Source organism: Hakea prostrata, chromosome 4, assembly GCF_041222555.1.
Source record: "Hakea prostrata isolate BN-2017 chromosome 4, UWA_Hpros_2, whole genome shotgun sequence".
Taxonomy (NCBI): domain Eukaryota; kingdom Viridiplantae; phylum Streptophyta; class Magnoliopsida; order Proteales; family Proteaceae; genus Hakea; species Hakea prostrata.
The window spans coordinates 12,287,243-12,303,134 of NC_142603.1; the positions used below are offsets into that span (position 1 = coordinate 12,287,243).

The 15,892-nt window shown below is 41.1% G+C and overlaps 1 long non-coding RNA gene across 3 annotated transcripts in view; it reads right to left on the bottom strand.

Moving 5' to 3' along the window:
- Window positions 1-213: 213 nt before the first annotated feature.
- LOC149017943 (uncharacterized) overlaps window positions 214-15,892 on the bottom strand; it is a 63,314-nt gene continuing 47,635 nt past the window's right edge. For 2 of the 3 annotated variants that reach the window (XR_016172875.1, XR_016172873.1), the window contains exons 5-6: window positions 468-694; window positions 214-340 (exon numbers count right to left, since the gene is read on the bottom strand). This is a non-coding gene — a long non-coding RNA (uncharacterized LOC149017943). The remainder of the gene's footprint in view (window positions 341-467; window positions 695-15,892) is intronic. The other variant, XR_016172874.1, reaches the window with a different exon arrangement.

Consider the following 15,892-nt stretch of genomic DNA (forward strand, 5'->3'; position numbering starts at 1 on the left):
TTTCAAAATACCCAATTCACACAAGAAACCATATAACCATATGCACTCCTTCACATACTCAAATACAACAACAAGCTCAGCCACAATAGTAGACAAGGCAACCACAGACTATTGTTGTACCTTCCAACAGATGCAATTACCAAATAACATAAAGAAATAAGAAGATAATAATTCCATGTTATCCTTATTACTACCATAATCGAGTCAAGTATATCATTCAAGAACTAGGTCATCAGATGAATTCTTAAATACAAGAAATTTATTAACAGTACCTCTTAAATACCTCAAGAGCCATTTGAGAGCAAGCCAGTACTCCTTACCAGGATTGGACATAAACCTACTAAGCACACTCACAACATGAGCAATGTCAGGTTTAGTACATATCATAAGATACATAAGAGACCCCAAAAGACTATTATCTCAATCCCAAATACCAATATAGCAAAATTTTGGGGTCGAGGTTAGACCTGCTCAATGTCGTCATGCAGGTTATTTTGAAGTTGGTCCAATCAAATTGCCACGTAGAGGTAAGTTGGAGTCCTCTGTTACCACCTCAGTCAGTATTATAGTTAGGGCATGAAGAACTCTTGTAGAATCTCTCCGAAGAAGAAATCTGAAACCCAAGGGAGGGCCTGTCTCGCAAAGAACAAGAGCTGTTATAGCCTTGATGTATGGGGGCAGCTGTGTCTTCTCTCTGGTGCAAAAGACATAAGGAACAGTGCAAAAGACATAAGGAACCTTCTTACTTATAGCTTTGACAAATTTGATCATGTTTCTACATTTTGTGAGGGCACCTTCATCAATTGTTATGTTTAAGACTTCAAGGGCTGGCATTTCCTTCTAGTCCTCTTTGTTGTAAGGCCCTCATTGAAGTCTCCTAATGTGGCAATAGGAGTCATGGACAACAATTGTATCTCTTTTGTAATCTCTTTGTTAAGAGTTGGTTGGTGCATGTTGGGGACAACAACTCCCCTTCTTCGAGGAGACTCTCTAGCTAATGGCTCTCTGACTCCAAAGTTAATTTTGTCAATCTTTTCTGGCACATCTTCTAGAGGGTGCTTCCAACTAGTTAGATTGATCTTCTATCTGATTTGGCATGGTCTGTAGTGTCACTCAAGGTGTTGCCCTCTATCTGTAGACCCTCTTGTCTTCTTAGACTAAAAGGGGCTTGACTTCCGACTAATCTTCAGTTTGAGGTGCAAGATTATAACAAGATCCTTTTGGGATTGGACTCTGTACACCTCTTTTTCAACCTTCCTCTTGTAGATTCAAGGGAAGGAATACAATATTTTTGTCCCTATGCCTAAACCTACAAGTCTATTCCTACCCATGGACAATTACATCATTATCAAAAAGCCATAGTTTACCCAAAATTACATCAGCCACTCTCAGAGGAATTACATCCCACTGAACCCCATCAACATAGGCATACTTGAAGTAACCTTCAATAGGGAGATTGTCTGTTATCTCCTTCATGATTCTAGCTATGGGAGTGCATCAACACTAGTGTTTAGATTGTTAGAAACCTGACTTTGGTACCAATTAATGTAAACCAGGTCTAGAGTTAGGGGTATTTTATCAATTTCCCCAAGCTTAGGGTTTATGCAGGAAATTTCAGCGAAGGAGATATTTCAGGGATTTTAGGGTACTCTAAAGCTCGTTGTAACAGGGAATCAGATCTGAATTATAATGTTAACAGAATTCCATATTTGAATTCAAATTTAAAGTCGATTCTAGGGTTAGGGTTGGTTTTGGCCAGGATGGGTTTGGGGTTTGACTATGCTGGTTCTGCAATTTCACTGATTTAGAGGTCTTGGGACATCTAAAGGGGCTAGGAAAAGAACTTAACAAGGGAGTGAGGCTAGTGCTATTGTGGGAAAGAAGGGGGAAGTGGAGGGGCTCTTGATTGCAAGGGGATGGGGTAGGGATGGGGGAATCCATGCGATAGGGTTGGAGTAGTTTTTATGTCTATGCAAGGGGAGAAAGGGTAGGGATACCTATGGTGGCAGAAGGTGTACCTAGGGTTGCACACTAAAGGCGAAAAGGGTGGAAGGGTTGTAGACCGGGGGAGGCAGGGATTGAGGGGATCTTCTACTTATTGATGGATGGAAGTCTTGTTTGAAGGTTGAAAGAGCTTGCTGGAATTATAGAACAGAACTTGAAGGTTGAACGAAGAGTGCTAGAATGCTTAAAGAATACTCTCAATAAATAATTGTAGGGTCCCCTTCAAAGGAACAATGCCAACCACCCAGGGAATAAACATCCACCACTCTTTAATCATCAAACTGAATTTTCCACTGCAAGAATAGGTTATTTATAGCCTACATATATAAGACTCTGACTGGTGTTCAGAATCCTTAATAGACAAGGATCCCAACTCTAGACTACCACACTCAAAACAACAACAACAACAATAAGCCTTGACCCAACTAAATGGGGTCGGCTACCTGGATTCTTGCCTTCCAATCAGTTCTGTTCGAGGCCATGCTAGAATCAAGGCCTAAGCTATACATATCCTTTCTCACCACTTCTCTTAAGGTTATCTTAGGTCTACCCCTAGCTCTTCTAGTTCCTTCAATTTGGATTATATCACTTCTCCATACAGGGGCATTTATAGGTCTCCGTTGAAAGTGGTCGTGCCACCAAACGACTTTCTCGAAGCTTATCACTTATGGGAGCAACTCCCACACCAACTCTACCATAATCATTTCTTATCTTATCCATTCTAGTTTTGCCACTATCCATCTTAACATCCTCATTTCTACTACACTGAGGTTATCTATATGATTCTTTAAGTTTTAATGAAGCGGACCGAAACTTAACATCCTCATTTCTACTACCCGAGGTTATCTTTTTCCCCCCACCCCCCCCATCTTAGCTAGTCAAACAACGGTCCTATAAAAATTTCCTTTAAGTTTTAATGGAATGCGGTACCGAAATGAAATGTTGAAGGTGAGTTTTGATTTCAATATTTGCTGATATTTGGATCGAAATTTCGGCTATTTCAATATTTAGGCTTTAAGCAATTCTAAAGAGGGCTGAATGGTTTGAAACTGAGCAGGGATTTAGGGAATCCTAGTGAGGATTAGAGTCTAGTGTCGCAGGAAGAAGGTGGAGCTGGGGGAGGTTGCTGCTTCTAAGGAAGTGGCTGAGGGGGGGGGGACTGTAAGGGAGGGGGCAGGGGTGAATTGCAATGGAGTTGGAAGGGTTTTCAAGGCCTAATTGTGGGGAATAGGGGTAGGGAGGCTATGGTGGAGAATGGGGGGCTCCCAGGGTTGCGTGGGCTAAGCGGAGGGGTTGGGAATGCTCTAAACTTACTTGGAAGATGTGCTTTGAAGACTGGAACACTCGAATGAAGGCTTGATGATCTCTTGAAATTGATGTATTGAAGGAGATAAAGAAGAAACTGAAGAATCTTAAACACAAACACTCAACCAAGACCTACCCAGGAAGGAGACCCTAGTCCTCAACTTAGTCTAATTTATTAAGAATCAAAACTGAATATAAAAAGCAAGAAAAGGCTATTTATAGCCTAAAATAAGATTCTGAATCAAAGTGGGATCTCCTTACTAATACGGTCCCATTATAGCCTAAAATAAGACTCCGACTAAAAGTGGGATCTCCTTACTAATATGGTCCCATTACATATTCAACCGGACTCTTATCAACACTTAAGATATGGCATCAGATTACTAGGAGATTTCAACCCTTTGATTTTAATTTCACTAACACTCTTGGCATTGAGGTCCAAGCTAGTTTGAATTAGTCCAGTTGACTAATGATTGGTCTGAAGCAAACCAAGAAGCTAGAGCAAATGGACAATCCAATTTGATGTGTTATGCTATTTCCGTATCTGCTCCACATCTACTGCATTCAGTGTCAATTTTCACTCTCCTCCATGAAAATTCCCTGATTTTAGGTAGTGTTGACTTTTTCATATCTTCCAAACATCTGGTCTAAAATTGGGGTTTCCAATTTGGTCTTCTCTTTCATTAGATAGCACATGGTACCCTATTTTGGCTGCGCGTTGACCCAACTTAGCACATCCCCATACTAAGATCCCTGGCTTTATCTTCTTTATTTCCTTTATGGTCTCTGAATGGAAATGAAGCTGTAAGATATCCTCCTTCCAACTTCTTGTTGCTTGATTAATGAGGTCTGAAACTAGGGGTATCATTTGACTCTCTAGTAGGGAATTTAGTTTTAAAACTCAAACTGGAAGGGATCCAGTGAGTCGAGGTTTGAATTTGTTCCCATGTCCCCTACCATTCACAAAAGCCCCTTTTTCAATACATTTCTGTCCTTCATTATGCTTCCCCAGGTCCAGCTCGTAGAATAGCCTCAGACGGAGTAAGAAACAGAAGTCACACATCCCATCACCAAATGGACCCATCTCGGGTGAAAGCCTAGCTTTAGAAGGATGTTCTTCATTTAATCCCAGGGTAGGGCTATCATAGGCCTTTCTGAAATCTAGTTTCATGGCATGATCATTCTCTTCCCTTTCTTCTTGGACTCTTGGTAGTGGAAGAATTCCTATTCCACTATAACATTGTCGGAGATATGCCTACCAAATACAAAGGTAGAATGTCGTCTCTCCATTAAATTACACTAAAATACATTAGCCAGGGCAATACAATTCTCGATACAGGACGATACATCTCCTAAAGTCACCTAACTGATACGATACTCGATACCGATACTTTAAACCTTCCTCCCAAGTATCTCTTCCCTTTTCGACTTGAGTTCCATGGCTTTTTTCACATCTTCCTCCGTCTCCTGATTAGCATTTGATTATGGCAATTCTGTAGTACCTGCCAACCCATTAAGAAGACCTGCAATTTTAGTCGAATATGACCAAACTCTTTCTTATTCTAGACTTTATATGTGGATGTACATCTCTGTAGCTTTTGCTGAACTGCATAGGATGTAGAACCTTGAGTGCTTTTAGCCCAATTCTCTTCAGCAGTGTGACTGAATGGAAATACTTCGTATTTATATCTCTTCTATTCAACCACAATTTCCTTGACTTCTGTCTCCAAAGTATCTCTTCCCTTCCCAACTCGAGTTCCATGGCTTTCCTCACATCTTCCTCCGTCTCCTGATTAGCATTTGATTGTTGCAATTCTGTAGTACCTCGCAACTCATTAAGAAGACCTACAAATTTACTTGAATATGTCCAAATTCTTTCTTATTCCAAACTTTATACGTGATGTACATCTCTGTAGCTTTTGCTGAACTGCATAGGATGCAGGACCTTGAGTGCTTTTATCCTGATTGTCTTCAGCTAGTTTGTTACAATTTGGGTGAGTAAACCATGCTGCCTCAAATTTAAATGTCCTAGGACCTTGTGTTGTCACCCCTTCCAGTGTCTAGGATAATAGGGAAGTGATCAAACCCTCCTTATGTCTTCACCTTCACCATTGCTTTAGGGAATAAATGGAGCCAATTAGCATTGGAGAAAGCTCTGTCCAATTTCACCTTTATATTAGCTGTCCCCTTCCTCTTGTTGTTCCATGTGTATGAATGTCAACGATATCCCTTAACCGAAAGATACCCAACATGTCCCTAAACTGTTTAGAATCATCAAACCCAAATTGTTTCCTTCCTCTTTTCTCTTTTCGAGAGAGGTGGCAATTAAAATCTCCCATACAAACCTGCTTTCTACTGTTTAGAGGATTCAACTTGTACGGCATATCCCATACCAGGTGCCTCTTGGACTAGACTGGGTCCCCATTTACCCAAGTGATGTGGAATGAAGCTGCCGTGTTAGAAGATATATGAGTGTCGATTACCTAATTGTTAGCTAATCTCATTTGCACCTTGATATCGACAGACCACGTCAAAGCCAAACCACCACTCTCCCCTCCAGGATTTACACAAAAAATATGAAGAAAATCCCAAAGATTTGCAGACCTTTTTTATTTTTATGTCCCTGCTTCTAGTCTCCATTAGGAAGATAATTTCAGATCTTGGGGTATTGACTAAGTGCCTCAAGGCTGGAATTGTCAAGGGTCCTCTCAAGCTTTAATAGTTCCAAGCTAGACAAATCATTGTTCCCCTTGGGGCTGTTCCCCAGCCACTAAGGGTTTCTCCAATAAAAAATGCACCTGTGGCATGTTCAATAATAACTTTTGGCTTTCTTCTGAGCTAGACTTCTGTTGTTTTTGCCTCTTAACCCACTCATTCAGTGTTAAGGAGCCCCCTGGTTGAGCTCTTAGAGCAGCATCCTGATTTCTCTTTCCCCCCCCCCCCCTTCTTTGCCCTCCTTTGGACAGTAGCGTTGAACCTGAGTGTGTGAGTTTTCCTCTCTGTTACTGGACACAATAAGGGTAGATTGGCTCTACTGTGTGGGCAGGTCCCATTGAGGAGTTCCTTCTTCAGTTAAGTTGACTTTGGAGGGTTGCTTCTGGAGTGAAAGGGCTACTGAGAAGTATTTGGGAAGCAGGGCTTGGGTTAGGTTGTTGGTTCGAGGTCAACTTATTGTATAACTCTTCATACTTCTTTTCCCTCGCTTTTCCCGCAATTTTCTTAGCTTTATTTCTATCCAACCTATACCTTTGAAGATCCTCAACATCCTTAATTCTTTGTCATGTCTTAAAACTAGCTTTCTTATTCCTAATGGCAGCTTGAACCTCACTGTCCCACCACCAAGTCTCTCTATAAGAATGGAGCTTTCCTTTCAATTCACCTAGGACATCTTTAGCCACCTTCTTGATACACATAGCCATCTCATTCCACATCTCATTGGTATCCCCTTAAAATCCCACTTTCCTTGTTTGATTACTTCTTTAACGAAGGATTTCGAGCACTCTCCTTTCAAGTTTCACCATCTTTTATCCTGGGATAGTTAACCTTGGACCTTTTATGTGTTTTTGGGGTTAAGCACATATCCAAGACCACAAGTCTATGTTGTACAGTTAAACTTTCCTTTGGTATCACCTTGCAATCCTTGCACAACAAGATCTCATTCATAGGATTGAAATCTTATTGACACACTTTAGGCTATCTTTAAAAACACATGCTAATTTGATAACTGATGTCTCAAACAACAACTTTAAATCAAACTATAACTCTTAAAATATTAGAATCCCTTAAATAACGAATCTTACCTTATCCACAACTAACTAACTCAATTCAACTTAAAATGGACTATAACTCTCAAACGACTAACTCAAATAAGAAACTAATAATAGATCCATGACCTGGATAGAGGGGATTCTTTCTAGATCCTATATTGAGCCCTGAAGAGGTATGCATAATCACCAAAATGCCCTTTAGGGGGATTTAGCCAGCTTTGGTCTAAGTCTTGGGCCCAATTATTTAGGGGTGGCGGGGGGCAACCGTGTTCACATCACTTTTGCTCCATGCACTAGGTTTCCGATAGTGATCAGACCTTCAGTCAATGTTTGTTTCTTGTATTGTCTTCCTTCAATGACCCTACCTACCAACATGAGGGTTACATTGCTTTCAAGGTCTTGTAGTTCACATCCAATGTGAATGCTTTAGAACTCTTGTTTTCTTAATGAGGGTTATCTGGGGGATGGTTTCTTTGGTATTCTCTGTGTGGTGAGAGAGTGAGGTATAATTGGTTGTCCATTTTATTTGCAAGCCAAGCAAAAGTAAATGATTAAACAAGGAAGGCACAACAGAGAGAGCTGGAGGAGGAGAGGCATCCTACACCCCTAGGGAACTTTCTTTGTAACAGAAAAATCTGACAGTTTTCTCAGCAACAAAAAAATCTTTGACAATCTTTGACACTTCAAGGGGGACTTTCACGGGTGGAACAAAGTTAGTGTTGGCAGTAGAATTATCCCAGTTAATGTTAAATACTACTACTTGCTCTCTTTCTCCTTATTTTGTATCTACTGATTTATGGTTTTCAACCGACTCTATTCTTATAATTTTAACCATGTTCTCTGGTACTTGTGATCGATAGAAAGTGTTTTTTAGTGTTTGTTTATCATCTTGGAGACATTGGAAATTCAAACCTGTAAGTAATGGTAAAATGTTTACAAAGGAAAAACTAGAGGGTTACTCTCTATTTAATGTGTTTGACAGTAATGTCGAACCCATATCATATCAAGGAATTGCAAGTTCAATACACAGTTGGTTAACCATGAGGTTTCTGCTTCTCATAGGTAGTTTTCCTTTTAATCTTTTGGTGTCACTACCAGTAATTATTATTACTTTAAAATTTCCTTCGTAGAATTTCAGATTTTTCATTGCTACTTTTGTTTCTTCTATGACCATTTGCTTCTCAACCATTTGTTAATTTGTCCCTAGGTATAGAGAAGATCCCTAATTGGGTCTATGTATTTGGGGATACCTTCTAGGACCCAAAGGTAGCATCGTATTTATCATCATTTTACTTTTGTTTTGTTTGTGCCCGAGTGCAGATTTAAGTTAGTTTTTCCATTAGAAGTTTGACCTAAACTGTGGGTGCATAAAATTTAACAGTCTATGCTTTTGGGGAAGATAGATACAAATCATCAAAACTTTGCGATATTAAGGTGTGGTCTAAATGACTATCTCACATTGAAATGCAGGGTCTCAGGTAGATAAGATTAATGAAATTCCATATATATGAATCTATTTAGTCTCTTTGGTCTACATTAAATTTTTAAACAATATGTTATAGCTTACATTTTTTTTCTTTGCAACTTTCTGGTGAGCATGACAAATCACATGATATCGTCAAGACTTGTCTCGATTTCGGGGTGAGACTTGCTTTTGATTTCTTGTTTTCCTTGTGTTCATATGATAAATTTATATATGTTAGCTTGGTCTTGAGAGTTATTGGGTGGATTCATTTGTAAAAGATTTTTCACAAAAAAAAATCAACCGAATACCTCTCAAGACCTAGCTAACATATATAAATTTATCACATGAACACAAAGAGAATAAAAAATCAAAAGCAAATCTCACCACAAAATCGAGATAAGCCATGACGATATCATTTGATCACTCATGCTCACAAGAAAATCGCAAAAATAAAAATGTAAACTATAACGCATTGTTTAAAAATTTAATAGACCGATGAGACTACATAGATTCATATATGAAATTTCATTAATCTTATCGACCTAAGACCCTACATTTCAATGTGAGATAGTCATTTAGACCACACCTTAATATCGCAAAGTTTTGATGATTTGTATCTATCTTCCCCAAAAGCATAGACTATTAAATTTTATGCACCCACAGTTTAGGTCAAACTTCTAATGGAAATGCTAATTTAAATCTGCACTCGGGCACTAAAAAGACAAAAGTAAAACGAGGCTAAATATAATGTCTTCCTTTGGGTCCTGGAATGTAGCCCTAAATGCATAAATCCAATCATGTATCATCTCTGTACCTCCAATGGACAAACTGACAAATGGTTGATAAACAAATGGTCATAGAAGAAACAAAAGCAACAATAAAAAATCTAAAATTCTACGAAGGAAATTTTAAAGTAATAATAATTGCTGGCAGTGACACCAAAAGATTAAAAGGAAAGCTACCTATAGGAAACAGAAACTTTATGGTTAACCAACTTTGTGTATAGAACTTGCAGTCCCTTGAAATGATCTAGGTTCAACGTTGCTGCCAAACACATTAAATAGTACAGTAATTCTCTAGTTTTTCCGTTGCAAACATTTGCCATTACTTAGAGGTTTGGAATGCTAATGTCTACAATATGATAAGGAAACACTAAAAAACACTCTTTCTATCTGTTCACAAGTACAGAGAACATGGTTAAAATCATAAGAATAGAGTGAGTTAAAAACCATATATCAGTGGATACAGAATAAGGAGAAACATAGCAAGTAGTAGTATTTAACATCAATTGAGATAATTCTACAGCCAACACTGACTTTGTTCCATCCGTGAAAGTCCACATGAAGTGTCAAAGATTAATTGTCAAAGACTTTTTTGTTACTGACAAAACTGTCAGATTTTTTTGTTACAAAGAAAGTTCCTTCAGAGTGTAGGATGTCTCTCCTCCTCCAGCTCCCTCTGTTGTGCCTTCCCTATTTAATCATTTGGTTGCTTTGCTTGCAACTTAAATGGACAACCAATCATACTTCACTCTCTCACCACACAGTGAATACCAAAGAAAGCCTCCTTAGATAGCCCTCCTCAAGAAAACAAGAGCTTTGAAGCATTCACACTAGATTTGAACTACAAGACCTCCTTGAAAGCAATGCAATCCTAAAGTTGGTAGGCAGGGTCATTAAAGGAAGACCATACAAGAAACAAGCCTTGACAGAAGGTCTGATCACCACCAGGAACCTAGTGCATGGTGCAAAAGTAATGTGAACACGGTTGGCCCCCGCCCCACCCCCAAATAATTGGGCCCAAGTCTTAGACCAAAGCTGGTTGAATCCCCTCAAGGGCATTTTGGTAATTTTGTAAGCTCATTCAGGGCTTAGTATGGATCTAAAAGAATCCCCTCTATCCAAAGGTCATGGATCTATTATTAGTTTCTTATGTGATTTAGTCGTTTGAGAGTTATAGTCCATTTAAGTTGAATTGAATTACTTAGCTATGGATAAAGTAAGATTCGTTATTTAAATTGATTCTTATCTTTTAAGAGTTACAGTTTGATTTAAAATTGTTGCTGGAGAAATAAGTTATCAAATTAGCATATATTTTTAAAGATAGCCTAAAGTGGTGTGTCAATAAGATTTCAATCCTAAGGATGGAATCTTGTAGTTTTTTTATTCCTTTTTGAGTGTGTGAATCTAAAGTTGGGATCCTTATCTATTAAGAATTCCTAACACTAGTCATAGTCTTATATATGTAAGTTATAAATAGCCTATAAAGAATGCTGAGTGTTTATTGCTCAAGTGGTTGGCAGGGTTCCTTCTGGAACCGTGGCACTATATCTACCGTATCTTGATTTCCCAAGCTTCATTTTTTATTTGTCTAAATGCCTTGTGGTTATTCTTCTTGTGAAGGAGAAATCATCCCCTTATCCAGAATTGGTATTCATATATTGCCAAATTCGATTCAAGATACAGAAGCTTCAAGAATTTGCCGAGTTGCCCTCTGCAACTCAAGTCGCTAATTTCGTCCCTAAAAGGGAAAACCCTCGCGCCTCGCTCAAGTTGTAACATTCCTTGTCATTGTATTTTGGAATTTATCTATACTAAAACCCCTAAAGGAAATAAACTCCTTAAAACCAATCAGAGCGTACAGGCCCAACAACAGATGCCAAACAAAGCACCCTGCCCCAAAACAGTCCATAGAGGTGAGGTGCACAGAAACCCTAACCAACCAACAATCACCTCTCCCATTATACTAGTACCTTTTTCAGAACCTGTGCTGCCTCAACAAAACCCAACAACCAGCACCCAACTTCCCATCACAATACACAATAGCCTGCTGATTCACTGCCCAACTCCGACCTCCCACTGTGACCATTTAAAACACCACCCTGACCAGGCAACTTCCATTTTGTCCCTCATACCCATCCTGACCAATGTGACCATCTCCCAAGAGGACCAGAATGCTCCGCTATACCTTTTGGACAACAAGAACCCTCCTACCCAAGCCTAATCTTTAAGGGATTCTTATCTTTTAAGAGTTATAGTTTGATTTAAAGTTGCTGTTTGAGACATAAGTTATCAAATTAGCATGTGTTTTTAAAGATAGCATAAAGTGTGTCAATAAGATTTCAATCCTATGAATGAGATCTTGTTGTGCAAGGATTGCAAGGTGATATCAAGGGAAAGCTTAACTGTACAACATAGACTTGTGGTCTTAGATATGTGTTTAACCCCAAAAACACATAAAAGGTCCAAGGTTAACTATCCCAGGATAAGATGGTGGAACTTGAAAGGAGAGTGCTCGAAATCCTTCGTTAAAGAAATAATCAAACAAGGAAAGTGGGATTTTAAAGGGGATACCAATGCGATGTGGAATGAGATGGCTATGTGTATCAAGAAGGTGGCTAAAGATGTCCTAGGTGAATCGAAAAGAAAGCTCCATTCTTATAGAGAGACTTGGTGGTGGGACAATGAGGTTCAAGCTACCATTAGGAATAAGAAAGCTAGTTTTAAGACAAGACAAAGAACTACGGATGATGAGGATCTTCAAAGGTATAGGTTGGATAGAAATAAAGCTAAGAAAATTGCGGGAAAAGCGAGGGAAAAGAAGTATGAAGAGTTATACAATAAGTTGACCTCGAACCAACAACCTGACCCAAGCCCCAAGCCCTACTTCCCAAATACTTCTCAATAGCCCTTTCACCCAGAAGCAACCCTCCAAAGTCAACTTAGCTGAAGAAGGAACTCCTCAATGGGACCTGTCCACACAATAGAGCCAATCTACCCTTATTGTGTCCAGTAACAAAGAGGAAAACTCACACACTCAGGTTCAATGCTATTGTCCAAAGGAGGGCAAAGAAGAGGGGGGGAAAGAGAAATCAGGTGCTGCTCTAGCTCAACCAGGGAGCTCCTTAACACTGAACGAGTGGGTTAAGAGGCAAAAACAACAGAAGTCTAGCTCAGAAGAAAGCCAGAAGTTAGTATTGAACAAGCCACAAGTGCATTTTTCATTGGAGAAACCCTTAGTGGCTGGGGAACAGCCCCAAGGGGAACAATGACTTGTCTAGCTTGGAACTGTTAAGGCTTGAGAGGACCCTTGACAATTCCAGCCTTGAGGCACAGGCACTTAGTCAAAGACCCCAAGACCTGAAATTATCTTCCTAATGGAGACTAGAAGCAGGGACATAGAAATCAAAAAGGTCTGCAAATCTTTGGGATTTTCTTCATATTTTGTGTGTAAATCCTGGAGGGGAAAGTGGTGGTTTGGCTTTGACGTGGTCTGTCAATATCAAGGTGCAAGTGGGATTAGCTAACAATCAAGTAATCGACACTCATATATCTTCTAACATGGCAGCTTCATTCCACATCACTTGGGTATATGGGGACCCAGTCTAGCCCAAGAGGCACCTGGTATGGGATATGCCGTACAAGTTGAATCCTCTAAAAAGCAGAAAGCAGGTTTGTATGGGAGATTTTAATTGCCACCTCTCTCGGAAAGAGAAAAGAGGAGGGAAACAATTTGGGTTTGATGATTCTAAACAGTTCAGGGACATGTTGGGTATCTTTCGGTTAAGGGATATCGTTGGACATTCATACACATGGAACAACAATAGGAAGGGGACAGCTAATATAAAGGTGAAATTGGACAGAGCTTTCTCCAATGCTAATTGGCTCCATTTATTCCCTGAAGCAATGGTGAAGGTGAAGACATCAGGAGGGTCTGATAACTTCCCTATTATCCTAGACACTGACGGGGGTGACAACACAAGGTCCTAGGACATTTAAATTTGAGGCAGCATGGTTTACTCACCCAAATTGTAACAAACTAGCTGAAGACAATCAGGCTAAAAGCACTCAAGGTCCTGCATCCTATGCAGTTCAGCAAAAGCTACAGAGATGTACATCATATATAAAGTTTGTAATAAGAAAGAGTTTGGACATGATGCGTCCAAAATCTGCTCAGCCCTTGGATCTCCACGTGATGTCCTGCAAAACTAAAGCGTCAGATGTGGCCCGACCGCTGGGGTCGGGAATCCACCTCCGAAGGCTAAGTCGATTGATGAACTTAATCACAAACGGCTCTGCTAGAAGCGAGCTAAGGAATGAAGAAGCTGGGAAAGGTGATCTAGATAGCAGGTGTGGGTGTTTGGGTTGGCTTTCTGCGCCGGACCCCCGCACGGGTATATTTTGCTACCCTTCGGTCCGCCCCCCCCCCCCCTGTGGTGGTGGTGTGGTTTGTGTGGGTGGTTCCTTGCCCCCTCCTTGGGCGCCCCTGCGGCCCTTCTTCGGGGTGTTCTGGGGTTTTCCCGGGTTGGTCCCTTTGGCGTAGATTCTCTGTTTGGGCTAGTAGAGGACTCCCGAGATAACCTTTAGGTTATGTGATGGTTATCCCTTCGATAATGATTATCCGCAGCCGTCGCTTGAGTCTCGCCATCATTAGGGTGATTACCCTAATCCATAAGTAAGATTAGGGCATGCTTGCAGCCGAATAAGCTTTCTTCTTCAAAGAAGCCATCTTCCGGATCCGGTTCGCTCGGGAGCGATCCGGTTTTCTCCGTCTCGACCGGGTCGAGGGTCGGACCAGGTATGAACCCGGTCCGATCATAAACTCTCCATATCACGAGCCCCCCGCACCGCTGCGTTCGGTCGATCCCGAGGGCTTGGTTTTTAACCGGGTTCGTCGTCGGTGATGATCTCTCGTGCTTCATTAAATGTCATATCACATTTAATGCGGTGGTCACTTTTCCTCGAGCGTTGTGAGTGTAAGGCCACATATCTCGTTGCAGCTTGATCTGTCGTGGCTCACGTCATCCAAGCGACGGTTTCCGAACGCCTATTTCGGATTTGTGAGTTCAAACTTTCAAAACGTCTTTCAATCTTGATCGTTGATTTTGAATCAATCTCGATCGTTCGATTCCCCGAACACTCGTGCGGGAGTTTTAAAAGCGGTTCGTTGTCTTCGTAGGTTTCATTCTTCCCGTCTGGAATTTGAACCTTTGTTGTCCGCTTTCGCGCCTTCCCGCTCTCAAGCTTCCGTCTCACCGAATCGCAAAGTTTACTGGTCTTTTTCTTTTGTAGTTTATCGAAACGAGTAATGGCGGACGATAGGGCTTCTTTAGTACCCCATGTTGGTTAATAGCAGTGATGCTTTTGCTTCTCCCCGCTCCCGAACAAATGGATAGTGATAACAAAACCCTAACCGTCCTCCGGCAGAGTTCGCTGAAGTTTCTCAAAAGGTTTTGAAAGAAAAACCGAAACTTCTCTTATCCTTCTCGAGTCCGGATCTTCCAAGATTGTCGAGTCTTCTAGGCAGCCTCAAACCTCCGGGTCCAATGGTGGACTCGGCTCTGCTCCCTCCATTTACAATGAGGAAACCCTTCTTTCAGCTGTCCAAGATTTTGATCTTCCTTCCTCATATCAGGTTAGGGCTCCCCACCCCGATGAGAGGATTGATTCATCCCTTTCGGGTGAATTTTCTCTCGTATATAGATGCACCGGAAAGCGGGGTTCGCTTTCCTTTTTTAATCCTTTGTTCTCCGCAGCTTTGAATCACTGGAACATTTGTTCCGGAATGCTCCTCCCCAATAGCCGGCGTCTCATCGTCGGCTTCTTGGGTTTGTGTTTTGAGCTTGGCATTACGCCATCTCTTTCTCTTTTTGTACATTTTCATGTTCTTTCTATCTCCCCATCCTCCCGGATGGGTTTTTCTTTCCAAACGCAATAAGGCTGAACTTGATTGGAGGGGCAGCATCCTTGTCAAAGGAACTTGCCCTTCTAACCACAAAAGATGGCGCGAACGATACTTTTTCTCGTCGAGCTCCTCCATCGGATCTTAACTTCCCAACCACCCGGAGGAGGTTTACTTCTTTGTCCGAGAGTAACCGGGGCCTTCCCTTATCCAGAGAAGACGAGGCGGCCATCGGGAAGATCAAATCCATTCCGTGGTATCAAGAGATACATGGATATGAAGTGGAGTATAACTCCATCCTTCAAGATCGGGGCTTGGCTCATTGTGACCTTCTAACCATCATCCTTTGATTTGACTCAAGTGATATGTTTTGAATTCCGACTCTTGTCCTTCTTCTTTGCAAGGCCTCCCGCGGAATGAACCCCGAAAGCCTCGCGGGTGAAGGCCGCTAGGGCCGTTGTGACACGCCGAGCAACGATCGCCCGTGGTCTTGACCGTAGATCAAGAGGCTTCTCTTCCCTCTCCCGAACCCTCTTACAGGGGTATCGTGGAATATCGGCCCGTAGCCGATGCTTCGGGTAAAGGGAAGAAACCAATGGTGGAGAGGTCTAATGTCTCTTCCTCCGCCCGAACCAAGAGGAGGCATGACACAATTGATGCTCCCTCCAAT